Genomic DNA, 24,917 nt, shown 5'->3' on the forward strand with positions numbered 1-24,917 from the left:
AAACATGCCACTTGCAACCAGAATCCTCTGCTCAACAGAGGCCCTAGCTGAGGCTGCGGGCACTATATCCCTGTCCCCGGGATCTTTACCCTCCCCTGGGGTCCTAGAACACTGACTGTCACACACCAAGGAGGACTGGGATCTATCACTCCATCCTGGCCCAGCTAGCCCCGTCTCTGCATGTTTAGGCAGCTTGTCATTACAAAATCCATTTTCTTATCTCTCCTCCCGTATCTATTTTTCTAATTCTTACTTAACGAGCTCCCCTGAAAATAAGAAAATCATTGGAACAATTTTCTTAAGTGTGAAAGATTAGTCTGAAATCGGCATTAAAGGGACTAATTGCCTTCATTCTCCCACCTTCCCGACAGCCGTTTGTGAACGGCGGTGCGAGAGCTCATCCGTCTGCTGCTCCTGGGAGGGAGTCCGTCAACACCGGATCTTCAGTGGCTCCCTTTGCCTGTGGGGCATTTGCATGACTTGTGTGTGCGCTTGTGACCCAGGGAGAGGCAGGGCACAGGGCAGACCACCCCACAGCTCTGACTTTGTAGGGAGACTCCCTAGGACTCTGGGCGTAGGGAGGGAAGCAGGTCAGAATGAGGTGTGGGTGGGTACCAGGACAGGGTCCGGCAGCAGCCAGTGGCACCTAGCCGGCCATGCTCCTAAAGGCCTGGGTTCCCGGGGGCTCACACCCTGACTTGCTGTGAGCAGGTCCCTCCACCTCTCCAGGCCTCTGTCTCTTCATCTGTTAAATGGGTGGAATATCCTGTGGCCAAGGTAATAACTGCAGTGTCTGGTTGCTGCAGAAGGCTGTCCCCACCCACGGCTCCACCCTCCACCCTCTTAATCCTCCTGAGCAGTCCCCAAGGCAGTATTGTCACTGGCCCAGTATTACAGATGATGAAGTGCAGGATCAGAGAGGTTGGGGAAAGAGGCCAGATCACACAGGCTTTGCTGCCCCCAGATCACCTGGAGAGGATTCAGGCTTCCCTCCAAGCCTCACTTTTTATCTGTGCTTCCTACCGGTGGCCTGGTGTGAAGAGAGACACATGCTGCATTGCACTCTAAACAGAACGTGACTTGGAGAAGTAAAAGAGAGTAATGGAGAAGCTAGCTTGAGGGAGGAGGGCCCAGAAAGGGCAAACGTAGGCAGGAGGACATGGCAGAGTCTGGACAACGATCAAAATCAGACCCCCCAGCCCTGCACACCAGCTCTCTCTCGCTCCTGGCCGGGTGCCCCTACTCCTGCCTCCCCCTACTCCTGCCTCCGTCCTGGTTTGACTGAGACTCTGAGCTTCGGGGTTTGTGATTGGGGAGTGGGTTGACAATGGGTGATACCCAGCAGTGGGCAGGGATTCCAGGCTCAGCCCAGCACCTGGCGTGGGGGAGGGGTGGGCTCCCTGCTCCCACCCACGCCCCTCTCCCTTCCCCAGGGTGGGGAAACGCACTGAGGGAGGTGGATAAGCTCTGAGAAGACCACGGGAACATCTTCCATTTTCCATTTAACCACCCGATATTGAATTATAAATAATTCATACACCTGCCAAACATTTGATTAAAAGAACCCAATTCGCACTGCATTTGTCAAGGGGTAAGAATTGCATGTGGTGTTTTTATTTTAATCTGTCCTTTAACTCTTTTACGAATATTTATTTATACTTGGCTGTCAGGTTTTATTCTATTTGCCCTGATTTTATTCGGGCTGTAGCTGGCATTTTTTCCTTTCCCTTTTTATTTTGTCACTTGTGCCTGGTAGTCGTGCATTTGAGAGCCCAGAAGTAATAAATAAGAGAGCGAGACTCCTTCCGTGCTCTGGTGCACTCCCGCCCCGCCCCCATCTCCTCCTGGTGTTTATAGACCCCTCTGTCCCTGGTGCCACTGGACTCCCCGAGCAGGCTAATCTGCGCCTGGGCAAAGCCTAGGTTTCTGGCAGAGCCTATTTCTGTATCCCACCCTCGCCTCTCCACTGCCTTCTTCTTCCTCTTTGCCAAGCCAGAGTAGGCTGTCAATAGCATGATTTTGCATGAATAAATGAAGCAGCATCATTAGATCATCAGCGTATAGTGTCTTTGGGGACAAAAGGAATATGGGGGTATTCTTAGAATTCAATGACCAGAGTGGCCATGGGCCCTAATGCTGGAGAAGGTCTAAAGCCAGCAACGAGAGCTTCAGCATCTTGCAAGGCGCCTCTGTTCCTCATCTGCAAAAGGCATCTGCATCCGTTCCTCGGCCCCCACTTCGGAGATGGGCAGAGGCGCACAGGCGGCATGGAGAAGGTGCTGGCTGCTATTTGATCAGAAGCGGTCGCCTCCCCTCTCATCTGGACAGTAGTCCACCTGCCCTTCCTGCTTCTCCCTCGAGAGGGAAGTTTCAGGCATGCGTGATCTTATCCTGAGCGCCAAGCGTAGGTCGGCAGATGTGTCCGTGACAAACAAGAGACAGGGACGCTGACCGCTTCCGTCGCTGGCTACCGCCTCTGCAATAACACCCACTGTTTGTCAAGGGCTTACACGGGTCGGTTTGCGAGTTGACATAAAAACTTGTTTCTGCCAAGTGACTCAGGTGAGCTGGGAATTTACTGGAGACCTGTGTCAATGCTGTCTGAATACAAAGGTACAGGAAGTTGCAACACGAGAAAGGCTGTCACGGTGACAGCAGCCAACTGGGTGAAGGGAACCTTCATGTTCCTTACAAAATATATTCTTCTTAAATTTTTTATTATTTTGTTTTATTTATTATTTATTTATTTTTTGAGACAGAGTCTCTCTATTGTGTAGTCTTGGTTATATAATATGTAGATCCATCAAAGCACTGGAGTTAAAGGCATGGTCCACCACACCTGGTTACAGAAATATATATATATATATATATATATGGTTTTTCTGTGTAGCTCTAGTTGTTCTAAAACTCACTCTGTAGACCAGGCTGGCCTCAAACTCAAAGATCTGCCTGCCTCTGCCTCTGCCTCTGCCTTCCAGGTGCTGGGATGAAAGGCATGTGCCACCACCACCTGGCACAAAACCATATCTTTATACATATGGTTCTCCTAGTGTCTAAAGATCCCAGTGACCCATGAGGTATGGCGGTACATGCCTATAATACCAGCACCAGGAAGGCTGAGGGTTGCCATAGGTTTAAGACCAGCCTATACTACATAGCATCTCCTTCCATTTAAAAAGAACTTCCATCCAGTCACCCTACTGTCCCCCAACCTCCTCCAGCTTCCCAGATAACTCAGAGGACTAGAGTGACCTCAAAATCCCGTCTGTCATGCAAACTGCTCACCATGTTCTTGGTCACGGTCTCCTTGCTTTAGAGCTGACTCAAAGCCAAACTCCACCCAGTGTGTCAAAAAAAAAACAAAAACCACATTTTGAACATTTATTTGTTTGTTTATGCATTTCTGTGTGTCTGTGTGGGGGCACACTTGTGTCCAGAGGTCAAAGGACACACTACGGGCATGTGCTGTCTCCTTCTACCATGGAGAGCCTGGGAATCAAACCTAAGTCGTCAAGCTTGACAATGTCATGTCTCATTCCTTATGCCATCTTTAATGGTTCCCTACTGTCTTCAAGGTAGAGCTGAAGATGGCCTCAGGAGCTTGGCATGGTGATGCAGGGTTATGACCCCAGGACTCAGGACTAACAGAGCCAGAACGATCACCGGAAGTCTGAGGCCAATCAGTTCTACATAGCAAGTTCTAAGGTAGCCACAGGCAGACCCCATCTTAAAACAAACGCAAACGAAAAAGATGATCCCACAAAGATCTGACCCCAGGCACCACCTTGTGTCCTGGGTGAGTCACCCAGTTAGACCGTGGTGGCTTTGGTCAGCACTGGCAAATCTAGCACCCCAGATTTCAGAATCCATAGCACAACCTAGCCCGAGCACCTGTTTTGTGTCAGGCACTATAATTGGCTCAGGGATCAGGAGTGAGTCAAACTCTACCTGGAGTGACCTGGTTCCCTGCTTACTGTCAGAGAGGTTTGAAAAAAAAGAAAGGAGGAGTAAATAGACCAGGCAAGGGAGGGAGAGATGGGGAGGGCTCACCACAGACCCTGTGTCCCGGGAAATCTGCACACTGGACTATTTGCAGAGGAAGGAAGCCTCTTATGCACTTTCTAGTAAACTCTCCATCTCCCCAAAGCAGCACTCCAAAGTGTAAGCTCAGCACCGCACTGCACTGCCTCCAGAAGACCGTCCTGCAGAGCCCCGGGAGAGAAGGCAACCCCCAGACCATGCAGTGGAGACGCTCAAGGACCACAGGTCTCCCTGAAAGCAGGGGTGAGGGGACCCTAGGCAGCTTAGAAGGCCTTTTCCCTCCAAGCTTGGGCAATAGAGGGGCCCAGATGAAGAAAGGGACAGCCCCAGGTGCGAGTCTTAGCTTGTCCCCGGAACAATTCAGTCTTACTCTCTGGGCCCCAGATTCCTCCTCAATCCACCATTCTGTCCCTCGAAATCTTGAGGAATAGGGCTGGCAAGATGGCTCATTGGGTAAAGTCGCTTGCCACCAAAACCTGACCACCAAGCTCCAATGCCCGGGACTTACATTGTGGAAGGAGAGAGAGAACAGACTCCTGAAACTTATCCTCTGACCTCCACATGTCAACCATGCATGCACACATATGCACACACACACACAGACACTAAAGTACATAAATGCTACATTTGAAAAAAAATCTGTATAAGAAATCCATAACTCTAATCAAGCATGGTGGCACCTAGACCACTGAGACCGAAGGATTGTTGTGAGTCCCAGGCTATGGGCTATGTAGCAAGACCCTGTCTCCAAACACCAAAGGGAGAAAGAAAGGTGGGAGGACACGTGAACCCACTCTGAGGAGTGGGAGACTAGAAGGAACCTGTCCCCTTCCTCATCACCTCCAAGTCTCCCTCTGTCCTCACTTCCCCAGGAGCTGGGGCTGTGACAAGCTTGTGTGTCATCTGTACCATTTTTAGACTTCAGCGTGCGCTCCGTGCACCCACAGCATATAAGGAGCATTGTTTTACGTTTCCTAATGTAAATGCATTCGTTCTGGGTGTAGCACCGTGCAATTTGCTTCTTCTCCTCCAACGGTGTTTTGAAAGCTATCTGTGTTGACGTGTTTAACTCCTCCATCTCAGCGGCAGTGCGGTCCTCGTGGGGACTGGGCTTCCATCCTCTCTCTGTCCACCCACCGCATCACCTACAAGGGGTATGTTTTTCCTTCCCCTTCTTATCCACGGTACTTTGGGGACCGTTGTGTGTGACTGTCATCTGTGTTCAAGTTGCCAACACATGTCACTTTCTCCAGGCTCGGGAACTCGACTGTGTGCTTTCCTTTGTTTGTTCAATCTGTACGTACGTACGTGTGTGTGTGTGTGTGTGTGTGTGTGTGTGTGTGTGTGTGTGTATGGGGGGTAAGGATGGGGGTGGCACACATGCCAAGGCATTTGTGTGGAGGCCAGAGGGCAACTGACTGGGTTGGTTCTCTGCCTCCGCCATGTGTGTCCTGGGCATTGAACTCACATCCTCAGGCTTGGTAGCAAATGCTTTTAACCACTGAGGCCATCTCCACAGCCAGCTAACCTCAAGTCTGCTGTCTACATAACCGAGGGTGACCTTGAACTCCTGATTTCTCTGCTTCTACCCTTCTAGTACCGATTACAGTTGTGAGCCACCACCCTGGGCTTGTGCAATGCTGGGAATCAAAGCCTGGACTTCGTAGACTCTAAGTGACTCTACCAGCTGAGCTGCGCGCCCAGCCCGTTTCCCCGGGTTTCAGATGAAAGTGAATGCTGAGGCCCAGGGAAGCTGCAGGTTCTACTTTCTGCCAAAAAGCCGAGGGGACAGGGTAGGATCTGGCCCAACCCTTGGCTACCCTGAGCTTAGCATAGCCCCTTCCCCAGAAGTCACCTTTTTTTCCGCTTCAGAGAGTTTAAGACAAGAGCCTGTAGGAAAACAAACTAGGCTGGGTATGTGGAGGACAGTGAAGGTCGAAGTCTGAACGGATCTGCAGCACCAGGCAGCCACCTGGGCCCCCGTCTGTGCCCCAAGGAATTGACAGGAGGACCTAGAAACATGGGCTGGGGTCAGAGACCACCCCAAGAAGCAAAACTGGTCACTGTCCCCCAAAAGCCACACCTAAGAGGGGAGACCTGGAAAATGGTCCCCCAGAGAGCCCCAGGAGCCCCGTTCCCAGCATCCTGAACCCCTCCAATTCTCCCTTCTGCTCCTGCTCGCCACCTGCACCCTTGGCAAGTGGCTCCTGCCCAGGTCTCCTACACGCTGAACACTCCTCTCCCTCCTCCCTCTGGGCCCCCGAAGTCCTCTCCAGCTCCAAGCCCTCTCTCCCGCCTTCCCACAAAGCTTGGATTACCAAGTTGTCTTGTTTCTCTCTCCCACTCGCTGCTCAGTCAGCCCACTGCCATCTGCTGTCCCCCCACCCCCACCCTCATCACAGCCCTTCCAAGGTCACCGGCCCCCCTCCTGCTATCGAGGAAGGCTCTGTCTGCACCTCAAAGCTTCACGCCCCTCACCTGGAACCTCCGTGTGCTCTGTACTCCCCGCTCCAGCCTGCTTCCCTCCTCTTCGTTATCCAGTCCTCTGTCATCTTCGCCAACTCACCCTCTGCCAGCCCTTAATCTGTTTAACATTTATTAGTTTAAAAAAATACACAAATAAGCAGAGAGAGGAAAACAAATAGAAATGACTTTAAGTTCTACCAATCTGTGATTTTTGTCTTGGAACGTTTCAGAGTGCATAGATGTGTTCTGTGCCGCACGCAGAGCGTACTGGCACTTTATATACAGACAGAAAGGACAAGGGGATGGGCAGCCCCTCCCAGGCCGAAGCTGACCCCTGTTCACTCGACAGCATTCTTGCCTGGGCTCTCTGCATCCTCTATCTCAGTGGTTCTCTCCCTGTGGGTTGTGACCCCTCTCCAAGGGGTCACCTAAGACAGATATTTACATTATGATTTACAACGGTAGCAAAATCGCAGTTATGAAGTAGCAAAGAAAATGATTCTATGCTTTCCTCATGTTCTGCACAATGCAAGGAGCTGTATTAAAGGGTGGCAGCGTTAGAAAGGTTGAGAAGCACTGTTCTGCACGGATCTTATTAACAGCCTGTTTTGGCATTGGCTACCCTTTCATTCTAGAGCTGGAGCTGGAGCTAGACCCCTCTCCTCACCATACTGGCCTCAAGCTGTCTCAGCTGCTATTGGGCAATGTCTGTAAGGGTCTAGGCCCCAGTCCCTTGCTGCTATCCAGGACTCCTTTTTAATTAATTAATTAATATTTATGCAGCATTCTGACTGCATGTGTGCCTGTACACCAAAAGAGGGCACCAGATCTTACCATAGATGGTTATGAGCCACTATGTGGTTGCTAGGACTTGAACTCAGGACCTTTGGAAGAACATCCAGTATTCTTAAACCTCTGTGCCATCTCTCCAGTCCCCATGATTCCTTCTTGAGTTTCATTTGGCCTCTCTCTCTCTCTCTCTCTTTAGCTGCCACCTAGCCCCCCAGCCCAGTGTAGGCTCCTGACAGGGACCCTTTCTGTCTCTCGTGATGATCAGATTGAGTCCTGGGTACACCAGTCAAGCGTGGGGTCCCACTTCCTTCATCTATAAAGCAGAGGGGGCAGGGCCTGGAGAGACGGCTCAGCCGTGAAAAGCATGCACTGCTCTTGAAGAGGAATGGCATTTGGGCGGCACCTCACAACCTCTGTAACTCCAGCTCCAGGGGGGTACGATGCCTCTGAACTCTCTGGGCTCCTGCACACATATGCACACAGCCCTCCACACAGACAGACACGTATAATTAAAAACACGATGAAGCTTTTCAAAACTAAGAATAAAGTAGAGGCGACAACGGCTCTGCCTGCCAGGGTGCTCCGGATATGTGGCTTGACAACCCTGTCCAGCTCCTGTAGCAGCCCTTCTGAGCACGTGGGCCCTGCTCATTGTACTGGCGGTGGCTGTGCTGTTACCCACAATCCCTCCTTACTCCAGCCTCCCACGTCAGATCCATCACAGCAACTGTCAGTCCTCCCAGCCCGGCTGGCTTAACAGCCTCCCACCCGGTCTTCCTAGATCAACTCCAGCCCATTCTCAGGGCCCTTCCTTGACAGCCGGAGTGATCCTTTGAAAGGAAAATCTAATCACCGTCACTCCCCTGTTGAGGACCTCCAGGGATCACCAATGTGCGGCTAAAGCACGGGGGCCCCCTTGCTCGGGGCCCTGCAGACATTGCAATCTGAGCCACCCATCTGCGTGTAGCTGGTACCTCTCCACCGGTGCCTGGCCGAGCTGATGTGACATCTTGCAGTGTGCCGAAATCCTCCGTAGACTGGCACCAAACCAGTGACATCTCTCCCCCAGTGCCCTGTTTGTTTCAACTAGAAGGGCTATTTTACATTTCCCTAAACCAGACAATAGTTTCTCTCTTGCCTCTGGCCTCTGCACATGCTCTTCCCGAAGCCTGAAACCGCCCCCCCTTCCTTTCTCAGTCCAGTTCCCGAGTCCTACCGATGTCACTCTCCCAGCAGCCCTGGTAACGTTTAGGGCCACCCTGATTCTAAGTGAGGCAGTCTGGCGGTCCCTCCCACTTCTGCTTTGTTTTGTCTTTGTTTTTCTTGCCACGGTCCCTCTCCTAACAGGCTATTCCTCTAGGGGTAAAACCCTCCATCCAGTGGCCACGTGTTCAGCTTCTGGCGCAGAGAGAACTCAGGCGTTTGTGTGGACTCTCTTAGGAGTTCAGATACTCAACCAATATTTGTTGGTCACCTTTCTGTGACTGAGACTCTCCTATGTCCTCAGGGCATGTGAGTGGGAAAAAAAACAAGCATACAAGGATTCCTATCCCAGTGACACACTGTGCCATGGAGGAGGGGCAAGGCAGACAAAGAGCACAGGGAAGGGGCTGCAGAGATGGCTCAGCTTGCAGCTCTTCCAGAGGACCAGAGTTCAGTTCCCAGCACCCTTTCAGGTGGCTCACAATCGCCTGCAACTCCAGATCTAAGAGATCTGAGGCCCTCTTCTGGCTTCCTTAGACACCTGATTGTGCGTGCGCACGTGTGCGCACACGCACACACACACACACACACACACATTTAAAAGCACAGTAAATGTGGGAATATAGGACAGCCCAGAAGGTGGTCAAGGCTGTATGGTATACAGAAGAAAGCAAGAGTATTGATGAAGGCTTGGAGAGAGTTGGGCTGCTATTCTTAGAGTGTCTGGATATTTGAGGCAATATTTGGACAAGGGTGTTCAGGAACAGTGGTGTGTGTGTGTGTGCCCGAGTTGGCACGCACACATTGAAGTCAGGTGTCTAAGGAGGCCAGAAGAGGACGCACGCACTGGGATACCACAGATATTGAGGGAAGAGCATCCAGCCGGAAGGATGGACAATGCCAGGTCCTCAGGTGGGAATAAGGCCAGCGAGCTGGCAAACAAAAGGGAGGAGAGAAGAAGTGGAGCTGTGGTCACAAAGGTCAAAGGGCAGATCATGTAGGGCCTTGTAGACATTCTGTCTTTGATTCTGAAAGAAACAGGGCCATTCTCCCCTGACAGCTTTACTGAGTGTAATTTACATACTATAAAATTCATCCATTGTAAGTGAACACGTAATGATGTCCAGTAAATTACTCCCGCCACCTACCACCACCATCCATCAAGATGTCCCTTTTACTCCTTCCTGCCCATCACACCAGCCCCACCCCCATTTCCAGTCCCAAGCAACACAAATCTGCTTTCTGTCTCGGCGGAGTTGCCTTTCTGGACATTTCTAGAAAGGAAGGCTTGCCACTGATATGGCTTTGTTCTTTTGGCATTTCTTCCTTCAGGGAACCCCTTTGTGGGGACAGTCCACATTTGCCACATCCGCGCCCTCCACCATGAAAGAGGCATGAGCGTGCCTCCACTCTTTAGCTGAACTGTGCTACCCTGTGTTCCCTTGTCTCTGCTGTAGATACTTTGGAGTGCAATGGCTGGATGGTCTGCTAAATTCGAGTTGAACTTTTTAAAACCCCGCTTTCAGATGGGACACCATGTGGAGCCTGCTCTAAACTGAGTGGATGGAGGCCGCCTTCCTCAGGCCTATTAACGTGATTAAACAAACGTGCCAAGTGGAGGAAAAAGCGGGCTTGGCACAGGTACCCCTGGCCCATGCTTAGACTGGCACTAAAGTACTCGTGGAGGACCTGGTCCAGGCCACCCCAGGCGGCAAACCCAATTTCCCCAATCCTGGAAAGGAGCAGGGAGGCCTGCCCCCTCCCCTCCCTCCGCTAGGACCAATCCCCAGACAGCTTCCACGCAGCCAAAGCGTGAAAACCTCCAGTATGGAGAAGCAGCCGCATCAGGCACGGACTGTTGGAAGCTGTGGAGCCCTCTCCCCCCAGGGAGATGACAAAATTTTCTTTGCAATTAAAATTCCTTTGAAACTGGGACCAAAGAAAAACGCAGAGCAGAAAGCTTTTCAAACGGAAGGGAACGCTCCTCTGTAGCAATTACCACGCCTGCATTCCAACAGGCTGCTTCCTCCTTCCTCCTGCCAGCGGCCGCAGGGAGCTGCCCTGCCCGGGCTCTGCCTCTGCATTCACGGAGCCCCCCAGGCCCTCTTTTCTGGATGGTCCCTGCTTTTCTGCTCACTCATAGCTTCTACATCCCTCCCACACAACTAGCCTCAGCGCAGGTTTTGGCTTACGCGGTCCACTTCCTGTGAGCCGTCTTCCAGCCTAGTGAATGGCTCATCTGCCAAGACAAGATGCAGCTCCCCTGTGGGCTCGCCTGGTCCTTCCTGCCAGTGGCCCCTCCCTCTCAGCTGTCAGCCATGCTTCTCACGGCTCACCATCTCTGTTGGAATCGCATCTGAGATGATGACAAATGCCTTTAAAGAGCGGGGACACTGCGGATCTAGCTTCATGTCCTTCGTTCGAGCAACCAACAGTTATTTTTTTGAGAGACAGGGCCTCATTTAGTCCAGGCTGAGCTAGAACCATCAAGGTCTGTCCCCTCAGACCTATATCCTCCAGCTTACACCTTCCCTAAAGGTTACAGCGCCTTTCTAATGTCTTACCAGCTGGGAATCAAACGTTCACACATGTGAACCTATTAAGGATCTTCAAGTTTGTTTTTGAGAAAGGGTCTCATGTACCCCAGGCTGGCCTTGAGCTCAGCAAGTGGCTAAGGATGACCTTGATCTCCTGATCCCCTACCTCTGCCCCCAGACTGCTGCTGGGATCACGGGTATTCACCCCAACCTCTCTCATTTATACAGTGCAAAGGATCAGACCTAGGGCTTCTGGCATGCCAGGCAAGCACTCTCCTGACTGAGCCCCATCTCCAGCACAACAAGTTTTTATGAAGCCATTAAAATACGCCACGTGTTGTGCTCAAGCCTTAGAGATCAGCCATCTCTGTGTTTAGAAACAGGGCGCTGAGGTTTGGGGACAAACCCTTCAGCTAAAAGGAGCTAAGGATGCTGGATAAAATACAAAAAATCATCTTATTAAAGCATCAAAGAGCTGACAAGCGGGCCCTTTGTAAGGAATTACCAGGAATTATTAGGTCAAAACTGGAGGGAAAGCAGAGAGCCGGGACGTTAGAGAGCAGAGAATCGGCACTTGCCCTCAGGACATTGGCTGATTCCAAGAAAATGTGAATTCAGTTTTTAATGATCTCACAGCATAAGGGGAATGGAAGTCCAAGTTCACAGTCTGAATGAGGAGGGAGTCAGGCTACAGGCCCTCTCTGGACCACTGGTACGCTCAAGGGCCCCTGGGGTATTGATGAAGCAGAAGGAAGCAGCTAGGACTCACCTGAACCATGCAGCCACCCAGGGGACCCAGGGCTTTGAGTTTTAAAGCCGAACTCACATACCTGTGCTTTGTAAAAAAGAGAAACACCACTATTCCAGGCTTCAAGTTCTCTCTTAAGCTAAAAAACTAAAATACAGTGGTCAACGCATAGTTGAAGATAACCAGACATATCAGAGAACAATGCAGAATGAGCTGAGCAGGGAAATAACCCAACTGAACACCCTTGGCTCTCCGGATGCACAGTCCACAGGGAAGACAGACTCCCTGCTTCTCCGGGACATTTGCAGCACGGCTGTGCCTCCATTTCCCCTGCCCCTCAGCAGCTTTGCGGTCTGATCTCTGGCCAGCTCCATGACCCAGTGTTTTGGATGGCCCTCAGCCCTCTGCTCTCTCCACATCACCCTCCCAGGTGCTTCCTCTTTTATGAGGCAGTGCCCTAGGCCTGCTCTGTCTCTCCTCCGCGACCTCAGCATCCCTCAGCATTAAATGTCACCTGTGAGCTGAGGATGCTCTGATTTATATCTCCAGTCCGGGCTTGTCCTTGGAGTTCTTTGCAAATGGTTCCTTGTACCTGCCTGCCATACTGTAGGCTCATCTCGGGAACGTGTCAGGCATAGCCCACTCTCATGTCTGCTCCCACCCCAGCCTTCTGGTTCTCCATTCCCTCCTTCTTGCTAAATGTTGTCACTGTCCACTGTGAAGCCATAGCCCAGGAGTGACCCTGAATCCCTGGTTGGAACTAAATCGGGGCATAGAGGTGGCACCGGTGGTCAGGTGGAGGAATGTTCAGGAGGAAGAGTGAGGGCTCCTGCCAAGAAGCGCTCCCAGCCTTCTGGCGTGGACCACTGGACACATATTGGAGCCATGCACTGAGGGGACTTTGAGCTTGGTAGTGATGAGACTTAGCAGAGGCATCGAAATGAGGAGGGCATGATTCCCACATTTAAATTCAGAGGACAGGTCAAGACCAGGAACACTAAGGCTGGCAACCATCATGGTACTGAGGGTAACTGAAGCAGTCTGTGAGAATAGGCTTGCCCAGGAATGAGTGAGGAGTTTCAGAGGGGACCAAGAGAGACACGGGCATGATGGGAGAGCCGAAGAGTGCCAGCTGTTGAGTAAGGTTGTGAGTACCGCTGAGAACACTAGAACTGGTGCTGCCCACACTGATGGGGCAGTGAGTCCTCTCAGGAGCCGCCTCCATAGGCGTGTCAGCCAGGTGATTCTAAAGTCCGGTCAAGCTGACAGCGAAGACAGCCATCACATCCGTTAAGCTGGAAATCCCACAGATCCCTCAGCCCCCATCACGAGGACAGACAGAACACCTCTTACAGGTCCCATATGGGCTCACCTCTTCAAGTCTCACACTAGGATGCCAGCGTGTTGGCTCAGTGTGGGGAGGTGCTCACAGCCAAGCCTGCCAACCTGGGTTTGGTCCCTGGAATGCATACGGTGGGAGGGGTCTGATCTCCTCATGTTCATATACACACACATAGATAAAATGTAAAGTTTAGGGAGCCTTGTGCTGGCATCAGGGTTTCATTGTGCATTCCAGAGGGGACCCGCCATCTTCATAGGTAGCCACAGGGGAAAGAAACCAGTCCAGTTGGCTTCTCGGAACCTCAGCTCAGAAAGGGGAGAGCTTTGCCACAAAAGCAGGAGCAGGTGACTATCCTTAGACCAGACGGCTGACAGGTGGGGGCAGAGACAGGGATACAGGTGGACAGGTGTTGCCTGTGCGGTGCGGTCACGTTGCCAGGCGGTAGGTGTTGGACTCCTGAGTGGAGACTCACAGGGACCCAGAACTGGAGGTGAACCCCCACACACACACATACAGAGTGCTCATTCACTCTCTGATCCTCCCTTGCCTGTGGAAAACAATAGTCCCAGCTCACCTGGTTCCGGCACTTGACTTCCCAGAGAATTACTTTTGTATTCACTGTCAACTCAAGCTTAAAGAAAAAAATAAAAATCTTGGAGGGATTTATTTTCCCCATTTTACACAGAAGAGCACTGAGGCTCAGAGAGGGGAAGCAACTTCCCTTAGGTCACACAGCTGGTAGGAGCGGCCCGAGTGTGACTCCCCCACAGACCCCACCAGCCCCATTCCTTCCTTCCCTACAGCAATAAGCAAATATTTGGGGCTCCCCACGGATCTCAAGAAGCCCTTACAAAGGAGGCTTGTGTGTGAGTTGGCTTGCCATCAGCAAGCCACAAGCCAGGGATGGCTACCAAGACCCATGACTATCATCTGCAGCTTTAAATGCAGGAAGGAAAGGATTAAGCCTCAAACGCAGTGTCAGGCTCTGTTCACTCTCCTGTTCCAGCCTAAGCAGGGAGATTGGGCAACTAGCTCCGTCGCTTGTCGAGAGAGGAAATGGAGGAACGCACCCCCCCACCGCCCCCCAGGCCTGGCACTGCCATCGTCTATCTGTCGCACCAGATGGAGCCTGGCTCCCAGTCTAGGGGGCCACTGGGCCAAACTGGATTACAACCTGCAACTCCAAGCATCCGACCTGGGGCTCTGGGACCTGGTAGCAGCAACCCACTCCCTGTGTCCTTTGCCTGTCTGTCTGGGACACGTGCAGGTCAGTGAGAGGGTCAGCTCTCACTACCTATGAAGGTACCTATGGCTACCTATGAAGGTTTCATTCAGCTCCGTGATGAAACCTCGTCCCCTGGCAAGGTGCTCATCCTAGCCGCATCCCTCCCCCCCCCCCCATTTCCCCGAGGAAGACATCCTCCCTGAGACACCACACAAACTATTTCCTCTTCCTGGGGCTCTCTGTGCTGCTCCTACATAGTCTTCCGGGACAGTTCAACCGTCCCCTCACTCAGAGGCCCCGAGAACAGGTGTGTAAGCAGGCTGGACTGAGCTGGTGTTCTGGTTAGACTCTATTTAAGAGGTGGACTGGAATCTGTCCTTGCCTTGCACAGATCCGAGGCTGCCGTATAACAGGAAGTTATAAGCCCAAAAGTCCCCAAGCATGCAGATAGGAGGGGCAGTCCCTCGTGGGCTGTGTCTGTGTGAGGGAGCACCTGACTCCTACCAGGCCCCAGGAGGAAAGAGGTAGGCCACGTTCTCTGGTGTGGCATCCGTTCTTGCTTCTCCCTGGCATGTAGACCACGGGGCCCCAGGGTAGAAGTGTGTCTTCAGCACCAGACTGGGTACGTCATTTAACCTCTCTGTGCTTTGTATCCATGGCAACAGGAGCAGGGACTGTCTCAGGGTTCTGGGTGAGAATTACGCAGTTTATTTGTAAGATGCTTAGAGCCAGGGTGTCAAGCGAGCGAATGGCAGCCTTTCCGAGGCTCTTCATTGGCAGGTCCGAGCCCGTTGTCCCCTCACCCAGAGCCGTTCCATCAGGAGAGTGGGAGCAGTGATAAGTTTCCAATTCTGATCTTCCAGGATGCAATAAAAGTGGGGGAGGGGAAAGGTGAAAGCAAGGGGGAGGGAGAGCGAAGCAAGAGGGAGGAAGCCCCCAGAACCAAGTGGAGAAAACCTGGATTGTGCAGCCAGAAGGCAGAGGGGGCCTCAAATGCTGAAAACAGTGTCAGCAGAAAGCAGCTGGGCCTGGCGCAGTGTTAGGTAACTGTGCTAATCATTAGAGAGAATGCTCTCGCCACCGAGGGAGTGATTCCTGGTCGCCGGAGGACCGTGAGCAGAAGCCGAGATCCGCAGCGGCCACCGTGTCCGTGTCCCAAGACTGTAATAACCGGTTCTGAAAAAAAAAAGACAGAGCCCCCCTCCACACCCCCGGCGCAGCAACTGCAGCTCCAGAACTGCGTCTCTAGGTCTCTAAGCTGACCTACCTCACAGTCCAACCCCCCACAGGTTCATACATGTTCCGGGGACAAGGATGGAACCTGTGCCAATAGTGACCGGGAAGGCAGGCCGTGCTGGCGGGTGCAAATGGGTCAGCAATGATGGTTGTCTGTGCCGTAGTGACAGGGAGCATCGGGTGTGAGGGGACGGACTCGTGTGTCAGGTGCTGCTGATACCACGAACTCAAGTAAGAAGCCCACACTCCTGGTGGTTTCTTCTCCCTGCTGAGTAGGCGGTGGCCCGAGCTGGAGCCTGGGGCTGCTGAGGTTCCAGCCTTGCAGCCTCCCCAAGGAGCCTGCCATGGTTACCAGCTGCCTGCAAGGAAAGGCCATAAATCCTGAGCAGGCTTGGGGAGGGGGGGGGCACGTGGGGGGCGGGAAGGGGGGGCAGCTAAGTGGAATTGAATCTTGTTTAAGGAGGAGCCCCACGCCTCCCCGGGCCTGTAATTTACTGCGAGGTTGACAAGATGAAAGCGGCGTGTTCAGTGGCATAATCGCCAGGACCTCAGGGAGCTGCGGGAGATGAGCCGCGAGGCCAGCGGTGGCGGCCTGGCTTTGAGAGAGATCTGGGGCGCTGATCCCGCTGTGAGCACAGCAGGCGGCAGGCCTGGGGCTCCCGCCTCTGCGGCTGGCAGGGCCTGGCTGGCTAAGCTCTGGCTCAGGCTGCATCCTGCCTGCTGTCATCTCTAGAGCTGAGGTCAGGTCCCGAGTCTGTGGCGGATTTGATTCAGCGGAACGCGCCACCCAAGACGCCTGTGTCTCGCCGCCGCAGACAGTTGGTGCGGAGGCTTTGATGGGGAAATGGCCACATGGGCATCCGACCCCAGGTTGCTGGTGGGTTGGGCAATCCAGTGTCTGACGGATTCAGAAGCCAGGCTTGGTGTAAGACCCCAGAGGCCTCCAAGGGACTTGCTGTTATCAACTAGCACACAGAGCTCAACCTCAGCGCCCCTTTCCAGGCCCTGGTGTGTGCATGCGCGCGAGAGGTTGGGCAGCTAGGGCTGTGGACGCTTCTTTTATAGATGAGGAGACTCTGTCCCAGGGAGTAGAGAGATAGAATGGTAGCGACAGGAGCTGGGTTTGCAACCATCAACTCTCTCATCCAGCTCTGCCACTTTGCAGAAGCGGAGAGTGAGGCCCAGAGAGGTTAGGGGGTACAGTCCAGGCTGGGTCAGAGTGAAGGTGAGGAGAGAGTGGTCTGGCGAGCTAGGATCTGTCTCAAGAGCTGGCCCCACACTAGGGTAGTGGGCACAGTCCGGTCATCCCGTGCCTTAGTAACTAGAGACTGAAGCATGCCAAACGCTGCAGCAGTTCTCAAAGCCATAGCAGTAAATTAAACATGGTGCCACTCTTGCCTGTGATTCCAGCACTCCGGAGGATTAGAAGTTCAAGGTCACATGGTGAATTTGAGACCAGCCTGATCTGTTGAGAGCCCATCTCAAAAACTAAATGAAGTGGAGTTGACGAGATGGCCCCTCAACTCTGAGGACCTGAGTTTGTGCCCCTAGCACCCAAGAACGGCCGGGCACAGTGTGTGTGTCTGCAGCCCCAGCACTAGGAAAGCAGAGACAGGGACCTTCTCTCGGGCTTAATGGCCAGGCAGTCTAGTTAGCCCACAGTCTCCAGTTTTACCGAGAGACCCTGTCTCAAAAGAATCCGGAGCAATGGCTCAGCAGTTATGAGCCCTGGCTGCTCTTGCAGAGGAACCCGGATTGATTTTCCAGTACCCACATGGCAAGCTCACAGTCATCAGTAACTCCAAGTCTAAGGGGTCCAAAGCTCTCTTCTACCCTCCACGGGTGCCGTGCAGTGCAGACACGCATGCAAGCAAAACAGCCGTCCACATTAAAGAAACGATAAAAGAGTAAGGGAGAAAAGGCAGCTGAGGGTGAGACTGCGCAGCCTCTGACCTCTACATGCACTGGAGCGCGCATGCACAAACACAGACACACGCACATGCACCCCCGTGTGTGCGCTCACGCACGTGCACACAGAAACACTCGCACACACAAATGGAGGAGAAAATGAGTAAGACAGGAAGCGCTTGCCCTGGTTGTGGAGTGGGCTAGGACATGTACCCTTGCTTCGGAGGCAGCGATGCCCTGGGTGCTGGATGCCTGATTCCCTGCCCAGGCTTGGCAGCTCTGTGCCAAGAGTTGTTACAGAACCTCCCCAGAGCGTCCAGGCTGTGCAGCCAGACTTCCTCCTTCAGGTCCTGGCTTCCCTGCTTCCTGGCTAGCTGTCACCCCAGTCAAGTGACTCTACCTCTCTGTGCCCCAGTTTCTAGAGGTGACCATCAGCTCCCTAGTGGCTTGGACGGCACCGGGAAGCCAATGGAGCGCTGGGTCCAGCAGGCAGAAAGTATGGGTTCTCACTTTCAACTCATCCGGTGTTCACACAGCCTGTGGACAGTTCTGGAAATAGTCTGTGTCTTCTAATGTCGTGATCGTTGTAGTCACTGTATCAGACATTCAAGGACCGGGTGGGGGCTGAATTCTGAATAAGCCCCATATGTGGCTGCCGCAGCCTGAGATGAGCACTGGGAACCAGTTACGGCCCTCTGTTGTAAAGAAGCCCAAAGAAGGTAGAGCCTGGCCCAAGGTCACCCAGCAAGGAGGGCTCAGAGCCGGGCTCCAGCCCTGGCTACCTCGACTTCCTGCCCAGGGAGCTTCCTCCTCTACGGCAAAGGCACTGACGCCTTAATGTCATCTGCTTGGGTTGCAGTAAAAATTAACTACCCTGAATACGAGCCTCATCATGCAGCTTCCCAGACCAGGGAGGCTGACAGGAATGTGTCACATGAGCCCCTGGGGTATCCAAGTGATCCCCCCACCCCGTCACTCCTAGAGGCTCTCCTCCACCTGCAGCTCTTCCCTGCCTTGGCTTGTTGAGCCCCCAAACGAGGTCCATGGCAGGGGGCGGTTGAGACTTTGGGTGACAGAGCTGAGGCGGGGTGGGAGGTGTGGGGAGAGGGGGTAGGCCCCTGTCCCCACACTCAGCTCCCTCCTGAATTTTGCGCAGGGTTTCTCAGGTCCCTCAGGTCCCTCAGTTCTCTTCTAGTCTGAGAGGTAAGTTTATCACGGGGTGACGCTTCTTGCCAAGGGAGAGGCAGGATGCTGCGACAGGGACAGCTTTGCATCCCAGGGAATCTGCTCTGGCTTCGGCTACCTACTCCAGCAGCTGGGGAAAGAAGGAAGCAGCCAAGGGGAGGCATCAGGAGTCTGGCAGCATGGAGGAATTGGAACCAAGTGTATGCTCAGCCAGAGTGAGCTGAGCTTCTAGAGGTAGCCGACAGGACACCAGGGGACCGTCCACCAAGGACGTAAGACAAATAAAACGAGAGGAAAGCCAGAAAAAGACCAGGTAGAAGAACCACAGCCATGATGCAGTGGAGCACTATAGAGCAGTAAAAAAAGATCCAGGTACCAGAGCAAAGAGGAATCTCGTAGATACAGTTTGGAGGGAAAGAACGTTATGGCAGAAGCTCAGGAGCAGGCAGAACGACAAAGCCGCCGAGCTGTGCAGGCATGCTCAGTGAAGTGGTCCCAGGCGGGCGGGCCAAGGCACCGTTCTTGAAGGCAGGCAGGGGAACTTGTTGCTGGGTCCAAGAGGACAGAGGGTAGGGTTTCTGGGGAGGGGGGCGACGCTCAGAGTTTTGATCGAAGGGTAGATCCATTTTTCCATTTTGTAATTATTAGTTACAGCATGCGTTAATGATTTGTGCCGTTTTCAGCATCAAGACTGAAATTCAATTTTAACCGATTATGAAAGGTCCAGAAGGAGGGGAGGGGGAGAAGGGAGAGGAAGGGAGGTGGTGATCCACTGTGAGGAGGGGAGGGGGGGCAGCCTCCTAGGGCTTTGCTTGGCTGGCACCTCAGCGGGTCCCTGCCCCCCATCCGGCCATGTTTGTAAAATGGAATAAATATTGACACGGCCAGGATGGTATTCAATTTGTCCTGATCACTGGGCTGCGGTGAGTTCTGACAGGGTGCGGTGTAAAACAGCAGCCGGGATGTAATTTCTACTGTCAACATGATGTACAGCGAGCCTGTGCCTGCGGCACGGCAAGCGGGCAGGGCGGGGGCGGGGCGCCAGGCAGGTACAGCCCGGACACCTGGGACAGAGGACGAACCTGCCGGCCCTGGCAGGCGAGTGGCAGCCGGCCCCAGGAAGCGCTTGTGTGTGCGGGCCCGTGGACAGGTACATGCCCACAGAGCTCCTGGCTGGCATGGGGAGTCGGGTCTTGAGTATCCTCTAGCTGGGTCAGAGAAGATTATGGTCCAAACTCAAGTGTGCCCTTCCCAGCGGCCACTGGGTCCCCATCCCGTGCCACAGCCTACGGGAATTCCAGCTCGACCACTAAAATAGCTGTGTGACCTTGGGCAAGGCCTCAGCCTCTCTGAGCCACTGGCCGTCCTTTCTGGAACCGAAATGTGAAAGACGGCGATCAGAGAGTGCGGTGTGGAGTGTCCTGCCTCTAGCTGTCACCTCTTATTATTAGCTAATTGGATGGCTCCGTGCCTGGCACGAAGAGGCTCTGTGAGGGGGGCCCAGCATTGTCTGCACTGACTCATGATGCTGCCCGCCTGCCTTTCTTCTCTGCAGCCATGACCTTTGGAGGCTGTTTCCCCAGAGGACCCGGGCCCTGTAGCCTCCTTCTCGGAGAGAAGGGAATGAGGGAGATGCTGATGACTTAGTTTATGGGGTTACATGAGGAACAGAGAAGGTGGCGCTTGTGAAGTGCAGGACGTGCCTGGCTCTTAGTAGGTGATCAATAAACGTCAGCGAAAACAGAAAAATAAAACCGGGAAGCCGTCCTCCAGCTGCCTCCTCCCACCTCCCCTCGGGTCAATCCATCATGGAGTCTGCTTCATTCTGCTTCCTAAATATTTCAGAGCTGTCAGTTTCTCTCATCCCACAGCGGCCTCCCAGGTCTGAGCCACCTCTGCGGTCTCCCCCAAGTGCCACCTCCGCCTTCTGAGGTTGTTCCTCAAGCCACAGGCTCTTTCAACACAAGCTCCCTCATGACCCCTCCCTACCGTCGGCTCTCGGGTCCAGATCCCAAACCCTGTATTCCTCTCTGCACTGTGGCTAGCTTATTTTTTAAGACAGGGTTTCCTGTAGCCCAGGTTAGCCTCACGCTCACTAAGTAGCTAAGGGTGACCTTGAACTCCCGATCCTCTTGCCTCCAGCTTCAACACACCGTGGCGGTAGGCGTGCATCGCCTTGACAAACGAGGATATTTAATTTTTATTGCAACCTGCTCGTGGCCTTTCGGTTCCTATCTTGGCCTGTTCTTTAGACCTTCCCTGATTGCAGCTCACAGGCCCTGGAGAGTTTTGCCTCTGAGTCCTCGTCAGGAAACCATTCTCTAGGCAGTTCTCACACCCACAGTGAAGTTGGTCCCTTGTACGTACATGGGAGTATCTGTGTTTCCCAATGGTGACCCAACTGGGAACTGTACATATCTGTCTGTGGAACCAGTGCCTGGCTGAGTGCATGTGTGTACACACACAGGGTGAGGGGCAGCCACGGACCCACACCGAGATCATCGGGCTCCTCTGCCTCCGGGATGTGTCTGGCATGTAGTAGTTACTCATTTAATATTTCATGAGTCCATAAATGGAAGAGGCAGAGGGAAAGGAGACTGCAGCCCTGCGGTCTCGGGAAAGAGGTGCAGCAGCAGCCCACACCCCTGCCTTACCCGTCCTCCTTCCCCTGGACCATGCGGCCTGTAGCCGTGCCACCTTTCTCAAGCCCTCATGTGCCCGGAGCTCTGCAATAAAGTGTGAATGAGTGGTAGAGGGCAGCAGCTGAGGCGGCCACAGCTGGCAAGCTAGCCCTGGAACTCAGATGAAGCCAGTTCCTGAGCCCTGGACCCGGGAGACTATGAACTCCCTAGGCCAGGACAAAACAGAGGGCTTGAGTAAGGGAGAGAGCCGCTGGGTAAGACAGAGGGCGTGCCACCCTAATGACAAGTGTGAAGGCCCTAAGCCTTGAACACCCTAAACAGCAATGTCAAGTTAGCTGTGGTTGGTCAGCACAGCCCGCTGCTGTGACGGGACGCACCCCAAGTGAGCTTTCAGGAGCCAAGGTTGATCAGGGCTTTTGTCCATGGTAGGCTGGTTTACAGTATCGTCGAAGGGAGCAGGTGATGAACCCAAGCTGCTCACTGTGCAGTTGCCAGAAAAGAGAGAGAAGAGACAGAAAGACAGAGGGAAGGGCCTGGGGAAATTATGTCCTTCAAAATCAAGTCCCAGTGACTCACCTCTTCTTACAGCCCATTGAGTCTATCAATGATCGATCGCTAATGAGGTCAGAGCTTTCATGATCCAATCAGCCCCCACGGCCCCACCTCTGCCCCCCTCCTCCCTGGGGCTGGAGCCTTCTGCATTCGAGCACCTTGCAGGAATTTCCGATCCGGAGCACGGCAAGCCCCTTGAGATGGGTGCATGACACCAGGCAGTAATAGCATGTAGAGAATGTGGGCTCTGGTCCCGAAGGGGTGGCCACATGTGTCGTGACAAAGAGTCTGAGCTTTGGATCCAACAGATCAGAGTTCAAATCTAGACTCCAAAGCAAGTCAGGGTGTGACCTGGGCAAGTCACACAACCTTTCTGTGCCACAGTTTCCTTATCTGAGAAAGCAATGGCTCCCTCCAAAGGCTGGCAGCCGCGAGCAGACAAAGCCTGTAACCTACATGGGAACAGACGGGTCCAGCCTGACTCCACAGGAAGAGGCTGGGGAGGGTTTGGACCTCTTGATGGTGCCTCTGGCATGCTCAGCATAGATGAGGTGGCTGAGAACCTGGGAGGGCTTTGCCCATGTGAGGGTATACTGGGTTAGGCATGCAGGACCCCAACTCTGATCCTCCCTCCCATCTTTCCTCACTGGGTAGCTCTGGCTTCCAAGCTGGAGAAGTCCTGGAAGACCCTGATTCCACGCTAGCAACAGTTGCTGGGGATGTGACCCTGCTCTGGCGACACATGTGCTCCGCACTGCCTCAGCTCACGCTCCATTGCAAGACCAGCTGGACTCTTGTTTACAGCCCCAATGTGCCTTCTGCTTGGGGTCCTGAGAGGGAAGCAGGTACAGGGTGGCTGGTCCAGCACCCTTCCTACCTCACTGCTCCTGCCTGGGACAATGGGACCCATTCTCCCCAAGGGCGAAAACTAAGCTGATGGAAATGACATCCCCCAGAAAGCAGGCTGCAGCTGGACATAGTGTGCTCCAGTCCAGGATCCAGTAGGCACTGTGCCCTTGGGACTTGGATAGGGCAGACAGGTGCCAGCCTGCCAGGCAAAGTGCCCACTGGCAGCCCTGGGAACCAGGAGGGCATGGAGAGAGGACATAAGTGAGCCTGCAGTGCCAAGTGGAAGGAGCAAGGGAATGAAAGGATGGATGGATGGATGGATGGATGGATGGATGGATGGACGAATGGATGGGTGATGAATGGATGGATGGACAGATGGGTGGACGGATGGGTGGGTGGGTGGATAGGTGGGTGGATGGGTGGGTGGATGGATTGATGAATGAGTGAATGAACATCCCTACCCTGCATCTTGCTGCCCCAGGCACGAGCCCCTCCTAATGGCTCAGGCAGCTGTATTCCTCCGTGCCAATCAAATCGAGTCTCTACTCTCCTTGGCATAGGACTCCAACATTGGCCACATGTGGGCCTGGCTAGCAACTGCTCACAAAAATGTCTGGGTGAAGTAATGAATGTGTGAACGGTCTCTCTAAGTGCCTTGCCCAGCCAGGATACTTGGTATGTACAGGAGTCCAAGCGAAGCCAGCAAGTGGTCAGAAACAGAGGTGCTGCGCTCCTCCAACATTTCCACTCCACACCAGATCTCTCTGGAGCATCAACCTCTGCATCTGACCTGGTCCCCCTAAGGCCAGCACAGCCACCCAAAGTTCCAGATAAGAAAAGTGGTATTCAGAGAAACAGTGGTTACCCAAGCCCCAAGACAGTCCAGCAACAGTCAGAAGTCAGGCCCCAGCCTGGCCACGTGGCCTGAGGGGTGCTAAAAGGGTTTGATCGGGGCTGGGAGATGACCTGGAGTCTTGAGGAGCAAGCTGATGTTACTAGCTCCAGGTTGGGTCATGTAGTCTCTTTCACTTTGTCCCGCCTGGAAGTCACTGTGCCCAACCCTTTCCTGGCTCCTGGCTGAGAGACAAACGTCAAACAGGCAGGAAAAGCCCTTGTCTGCCCCCAGGGAGACAGCCAGATGACAAAGGAGAGCTGGCACCCTTGACTTGGCAGTGGTGGTGCCAGGGTACTGAGAAATCCAGACAGGATGTGCCGGCTGCTAGTGCAGGGTGCAGAAGGACAGAAATAGCATGACAGCAGTGGCTATGCCCAGAGCACAGGCAGAGCTGAGGACAGCCGAGTCAGGGCCCCTCAGTGACAGGAAAGGTCACCTTCTCCAAGGCAGTCTGAACTGTCTGGAGCACACCTCTCCTGAGTCCCTCCCAGGCCCCAGCATGCTTCACTCTCGAAATAGGCATAGTCTTTGCTGCCTTAGAAGCTTGTCCTCACAGCTGCTGGCAAGCCCAAGATGTAGACTCAGCTAGAGAGGTGTAAGGAGAAGAAAATGAAAACCTAGAGGAAGCAGGCATTAGACCTGGCTCCAAGACGAGGGCAAGTTAATTCAGTGGTTTCACGAGATCACTAGAAACCAATTTCTCCATCTTTTCTCCGTAGAACTTTACAGTTTGGAATAGCTCTCTTTATCATTCCAAAATGGCTGCTGTTGCTCCAGTCATTGCCTACTCACACATGCAGAAAACAAAAACCATCCCTTAAGGCATCCCCTTTTACTAGGAGTAGAAATATTTTCCAAGAAGCTTCCCAGAACAAAGCCCTTTCTTTTTTATTGACCAGAATTGTATTATAGGACACTCTGTAAACCAATTACTGGTGGGGAGAGGGAAAAGGGCTTTTACTGGTGTCCACTCAGAGAGGAGAAGCTTAGCACACAAGGCCCCAGTAAGAGCAGATGTTGAAATGAAACGAAAAGAAGAAAGGACAAAGGGCAAGCCAGCTCTTCCCAGCCAGCTGTGGCTTTTCACTCCTCCTCATCCTTTTTAGTCACCACAAAACCCAGCCAGGCTGCAATGGCCACTGTCCCTGCTCTAGTCCCTCAGGTTCCTCTTCTCCGTCTCTCCTCTCCACGCTTGACTCCTCCTCTCCTGTGGCCTGCTCGCCATGCTTTTCCTTTCTCTTAAATGCTCTCTGCTACTCATCCAGGGCATGTGCATTTAATCCACAGGGCTTGGCT

The 24,917-nt window shown here is 53.3% G+C and overlaps 1 protein-coding gene across 3 annotated transcripts in view; it reads left to right on the forward strand.

Annotated features, from left to right (window-relative positions):
• Positions 1-24,917, forward strand: part of Cdh22 (cadherin 22) — a 117,542-nt gene that overhangs the window by 21,730 nt on the left and 70,895 nt on the right. The window contains exon 1 of one of the 3 annotated variants that reach the window (XM_060382842.1): positions 5,069-5,195. The exons of the other annotated variants lie outside the window; for them this stretch is intronic. The gene's annotated coding sequence lies outside the window, so the exon portion shown is untranslated. Of the gene's footprint in view, positions 1-5,068; positions 5,196-24,917 lie in introns of those variants that run through there. 3 annotated transcript variants of the gene reach the window in all.

The sequence above is a fragment of the Meriones unguiculatus genome, chromosome 4 (genome assembly GCF_030254825.1).
Source record: "Meriones unguiculatus strain TT.TT164.6M chromosome 4, Bangor_MerUng_6.1, whole genome shotgun sequence".
NCBI classification, from domain to species: Eukaryota; Metazoa; Chordata; class Mammalia; order Rodentia; family Muridae; genus Meriones; species Meriones unguiculatus.